The sequence below is a fragment of the Lepisosteus oculatus genome, chromosome 3 (assembly GCF_040954835.1).
Source record: "Lepisosteus oculatus isolate fLepOcu1 chromosome 3, fLepOcu1.hap2, whole genome shotgun sequence".
NCBI classification, from domain to species: domain Eukaryota; kingdom Metazoa; phylum Chordata; class Actinopteri; order Semionotiformes; family Lepisosteidae; genus Lepisosteus; species Lepisosteus oculatus.
Genome location: NC_090698.1, coordinates 37912732 through 37919060, shown reverse-complemented (window position 1 = coordinate 37919060; position 6329 = coordinate 37912732).

Below are 6329 nucleotides of genomic sequence, written 5' to 3'. Positions count from 1 at the left end.
CTCAAGGAAGTGACATAATAAGGCGTGATTTTCCTTTTTTTAAAGAGACACCAACTATTTTACTGAAAAAGGATGTCACTAATGCAAATTCATATAAATCATATTCTTTAAAAAGATAAAAACATAGGAATCACAAACATATCAAGCATTACGTGTTTTCTATAAAGATGAATAGTATTCTGTGTAATGTGTAGGAAGTATTGAAAAGTGTTGCATTATTGGGATACCTTTGTGTGATGTGTCAAATGGTAGACTGCAATAAATGGGATATTACATATGATAATTTTCTTGTCTGGTCTGTGGATGCACTGGTAATTCTAGGAGATAAAAGGAACCTGTGGCAGGGTAGTAAGATCCAGAACCTTTTATAAATGCTAGATTGTGTAGTCGTACACTACAGGGTCACCTTTATCCATGACACGTCTCCATCTTGGAGTTTCAGACTTTTTAGTTCAGTTTCATCTTTTTAAACATATAATTATATTCATACATATATTACATTCATATATATATTCATTGCCTTGCTGCTACATCAATAACCAATGATCTCTTCACTCACAATTGCAATAGAGAACACACAAATGCACAAAAACAGAATCTATCAAATATAAACGAATATTTGAATATTTTTGAAACTCCACCTTGACAATCAGTTGTACTATTGTTATGTATAATGAACTGGAGCTTTAATTTATTGAATATGTATCTTATTTTTAAGAGCAATTCTTGTAATTTGAATAAATTAGTAAAGTTACCCTGATGCCACTGAAAAATAATCAGCTAATGAAGTAATATGCTATGGCCGTAAAATAGATCCTTGTTTGTCTGGTGCTTCTTCCTATTCAATTCAAAAGCTGCCATTACCTACTGGGGATGTGTCCTTCCAGTGCCCTTTCACTAAGCTTGAAGCCTGCTACATCATTTAGTCTGCCTGACATCTTGTCTTAAGTTGCAGATTTTATTTCTCTCTATGAGTTCTTATAATTGTTAATAACATGTAATAGGAGTCACATTTATTGATCTGTAATAACTGGGCTCAGATTTCTCACCTACTTTATGGATTGATACTACATAAGCAATTCTGTGGCCTCTGGGTACTACCCTTGTCTTTAACCACTTCTGGCTTCTGAATAATTCTCTCATTTTCTTTCAAATGTTAAGATACCAGTTTGGCTCTTTGGAATCCTTTTCCATAACTCTTCTAAACACTTCTTGTATTTTCCCTTCACTTTACAGACCACAGATGTTACAATGCATGGTGGGCTGACTGGTTGAAATCCTAGTACGGGACTTCAGCATTCTCCAGGGGTTTCTGGAATGCTGAAGAAGCAGCAAGACAGAATAGACAGGCTGCTGAGGTTATGAGTTGGCAGACTGTTGAATCTGAGGAGAAAGACCCTAGATTAGAAGGATGGAGGCTGCCCGAAGAATCAGGCAGCAGGGCAGCTAGTCAAAGGCTGCCTGGGAGATCAGACAGCAGGACCAACTGGATAGTTGCCTGAAGAGGAGAAATCTCCACTGGATTGGTGCTGTCAAGTTTTTCTCTTTAAGCAGTAGGAATGCAAACACAAAGCTGATTGCCAGACAGGTATCAGTAGCTCAATGACAGGGCACCAGTCTAGCAGAGTTGAGCCTTTAACAGCCAATCTTTTAATCTAGAGGTCAATTAGAAGATTGGCTGCGTGACTGGAAGGCAGCCGTAGGGAAAACAAGAGCCTGATCTCGTTTTCATGGAGATGGCTGGAGTGCGAGTGCTTGTGAGAATGTCATGGTCTCCTGTGGCAGCAGCAGACTGTGAGCTACTCTCAGTCCAGTTGTAAGAGTATATGCTTGTTTGTTGCTTTTAGATAGTTCATTTTATTTTTTCATATGGTATTTTAACTTTTTAGATATAACAACTTAATGGAAATGATTTCCTTTTCAGTATACAAAGGTGAAGATGCTGAATAATAAGTATTTGTTACTAACAGACTACTTTTCTGGATAACAGTAGGAGGAAGTGTGCAGCTATTCTATAAACCATGACAACTACTGTACTACTGCTACCAATTTCACCTTGTGTGTGATGATGTTTTAATAGTGTTTGTTAAGTCTGTCAAGGTTTGTTATCCAAATAAATTAATGTGTATCATTTTTATATTTTATTCAACACTGTATTAAATTGGTTTGGTGCATGTTGAATGGTATTTTAAATATGAAATGGCATTTTTAATTATGTATTTTATTAAAATATTTTTTTTCAAATGTTATCTGCCATTCAGTAGACAATGAATAATTTCTGACCATCTGTTAAGGTGACAGTTCTGAAAAAGCTTATGTTCTCTAAATCATATTTTCACTTCCTCTTTAAATCTGGTATCAAAGTTACTGTGCCTTTTCCCCTAGATGATCTAGAACTGTTTTCCTTTCTTTGAAGAATTGGAGAATAAAGAAAGCTTTTAAAGCAGAAAACTTCTTTTTTGACACCAATCTTGAATGTTTTTAACTATATCAAATAACCTTCTTTACATTCTTTTTTTCCACCTGTTGTATCTAAAGTCTGCTGTCTTCTTCAGGTATTTTCTGTAAGAATTGGTTTATAGAACATCCACAACAAAATAATTGTCTTTCCTGTTCATCATTTTAGGGTTAGGATTCTTCATAACAAGATTAATAATGCATGAAACATACAGCATCTTTAAATAACAAATAATGTGAATTTCTGCATTTTACCTTAATTGCATTTTACCTCATAGAAAAAAAAAATCAAGGAAGTCTATTTCCATCCATCCATCCATCCATCCATCCATTTCCTAACTGCTTCCCCAATGCAGGGTCCCAAGGGAGCCAGAGCCTCTATTGGCAAGCAATGTCAGGCAGGGTACACCCTGAACAGGACACCAGTCCATTTTGAGAGCAGACAAAAACAGACTTTTGTGGACTGTGGGAGGAAAGAACTCGGCGGAAACCCCAAATAAACATATGAACTCCATGCAGACAGTACCCCAAAACTGAACCCAAGGATCCACTGCTGTGAGGCAGCAACGCTAAGCACTGTGCTACCATGCTGGCCTCAATTCACAATCAAGACATAGAAACATACAGTACATAGGTTGAGGCATAAGTGTTCCAGTCTAAGCAATAATTCAACATAGTTCAATAATAAATATGTAACTATAGAAAGATCAAAGGTAATAAACGAACAAAATGCGAAAAAAAAATACTGAGCATTGAAATTCTAATCCAGCTCAATCTGTTAGGGATTCGGTAAGAGAAACCGAAACCAGTGAATGAACCCACTTGCAGGAGCTGATAAAGCCTAGCCGCGAGCCAAAGAAAGCCGTAGTCGAAGAAACGAGCCGAGAGTCCAGGGGAAGCCAGAGATCCAAACAGGGAACGAGTTACCGAAGCCAAACCGTGATCCGAAACCGTAGACAACAGAGCAATCCGAGAGTCCAGGGGAAGCCAGAGATCCAAAACAGAGCGTGAGTACCAAAGCCAAGCCGTGATCCGAAAAACGTCGTCAAAGGGGGAAAAAACGTAATCCGAAAACCAAGAATAACACAAAGCAGAAGAAGGAGTGGCTCAACTAGGAAGCTTGAAAGGAAAACCAATACTGAGTGATGAGGGAGGAAAAGACAGGTGTTTAAGTACAGGATGAGACGGGGGTGTGGTGGTGAATAAGAAAACTGATAGGTAGACTGATGAAGTAAGGCTACGCCTTCTTCTGCCTCTTCCTTTGCCGGGAGGCAGGGATCGTAACACAATCTATTAGAAGTAACTATCTTAATAATAAATTAAGTCCACCTATTTTTGTACAAATAATTTAAAATATTAATTTAAAATAATTGAATAAGCCATGCATTTTTTCCTGTTTTCAATTTCCCAAAAACTATTATCTGAATGTTTTCATTAAATAATTAAATCATTAAATTAAATTATTAAATTAAATTATCAGTTAAATAATATGACAAATCTTACCACACCTTAATTAAAACAATAAGCACAGAGGGCCTGTTTCACAAAAATATTTTACGCACTTGTACATCTAATCACACTACCAACTCATACACACTATTATTAACACTAACAATACTATCACACTTGCAAGTATTTTCTCACATTAATTTCTCTACCCATCAGAAGTGGCAGCTGCCCGACTTCCAAGGCCCTCCCCTGACCATGCAGTATCTCTGCACTTTTGACTTCATGCTTCAAGCATGGCAGACAGGGTACAACACGACCCCAACAGAGTATCCCCTTACTGGTGGGGTCATGCTCTTACAAGTTGGTCCGCTTTCAGGGAAGCAACGTTCATCTTCACCTGCAAGGTCTTTCCTTTTTTTGTGTTCCTCCTTCCCAAACATATCACACTCATTTATCATTCCTCCACGGCATCACAACCTACAGCATCTCTGCTGCTCAGGCCTGCTGCATCTCAGGCAACTGCAGCCATTAAGCTCTGTTGCTCAATGAGGCAGTCCTTTCCAGCAACCCACAGCCCAGCTACTCAGCCGGGCCGCCTCTCCATCAGCTGCAATCATAGAGCACACCTTTCTAATATCCTGAAATAACTCTTCTGAAGCCAATAGTGATTCCTCAGCTAATACATGGCTGCTTATTTGGCGACTGTTGTCACAGGGTTCAAGAGAGTTTTCATTAAAGAGAGTCATGTTTTTGAAGACAGCTTAGACAGTGCGACTCACTGCTGCCAACCATTAAAGTAACAACTCACAGCAACAGCTACCTCCCAGACAAGCCATTGGCCCTGTCACAGTGCATAGCCTATTGTTTTAAATCTCTTTCACATACCTAGATTTTTCAATAAAATAATTTTAGCAGAACATAGGTGTCGAAGATGGAAGAATGTCCTATAGTAATAATTTAATATCAAAAGCAAAGTATCACAATCCTTTTTTTTCCTATATAACATTATGCCTTCTACATTGTGCTGTCTGATTGAAATATCTAAAAATGTATACTTTACTATTTTCCAAAGAGAACTAAACATGCATTTTATTTGTAAGTAATGATCTCTTCAACAATTTTTAGTTAAATCCCATACACTTAATTGGAGCAGAAAATAACCTGGTAACTTATGTTTCATGATCACTACTCTTCCTCTTAAGGGCGCTCCAGCCCTTCCTCATTCTCTCCCATTACCTGCACCTGTTCCCTATTTCCACCTTAAAAGCCAGACGCAGACGTCACTCCTGGCTCCTCATTGAATCCTGCTTTGTGAGAGCCCGGGCCCTGCTGCGTCTGGCTCCGTTATGATTTTAACCTTCTGGTCCTGATCCCCCCAGCCGGGTCTGACCCGGTTCGGGTGTTTTAAGCCCTCGGATGGATAGCCTGGCTTTGGACTCTCTCTTCTGTCTTGGATTACCCGTTTGGACTTTTACATGGATTGTTCGCCCTGGAATCACTACCCCTGGACACCTGCACCCCTTGGACACGCCCCCCTGTCTCCATACCCTCTCTTGCATGGCTTTTTCCCCAGTGTTTCCTCACTAATCTGGATCGTGTTGTCTGCATAGGGCCCGGAAAGAACTGTTCGTGACATTATGTCTTGGTCTCTACTTAAGAAAATCCTCTAGAACTATAACCATCTCTTTTTGAGAGATGGTGTTAAGCCATTTAATATCTCAAAGTAGATATCTCCAGGAAGAATGTAAATAAAGGGAAAGAGGTTGGAGGCAGACCAATTAACAAAGGTAAGCCAGGACTGTTATCGTGGAATTGATTATGGGGTGGGATGGTAACCACGATGTGGAGAAGTAGCATGGTAGACAGTATACAAGGCAAACAGTAGAAATTTGAATAAGCTGAAGAAGACAAATGGCAGATTCAAGCAGACCTCCCAGTAAAGTCACAGAAGATCAGTCTACATAAAACTAATTGCCCTAAAAGCAGATAAGGTGAAATGGCAGACTCTGAATTAATATTCAGGTGGGTAGCTGCGTCAGCATGCGTAGGCTGCAAAGGAACAAGTAATAGGTTTATTCCATGCTGAAAAAAAGAAGAAAGAGAACACAACGTTTCAGCCGTGGAGCCTTCTTCAGGTGTGAGAGAGACAGGGCAGTAGGCAAAGGTAAAGTAGCGGGAGAACAAAGGTTGGGAGGGAGGAGGAGTGAGAGGCGGGAGCAGGGGACAGAAAGAGAGGCCAATCAAGAGGTGTGAAGTCAGAATGGGTGCAGAGAGGTGTGAAATGAAACTTCCAATGAATGGAGAAAATTTAAAAGAACAGTAATCTGTCGTTAAGGGAAGGGAGAATGTGTGATCCTAACTGCAGAATAATTTTAGTTTCAGTGGTCTTTCTGATGTATGAGTTCGGAAAACCGTCTTTGAGA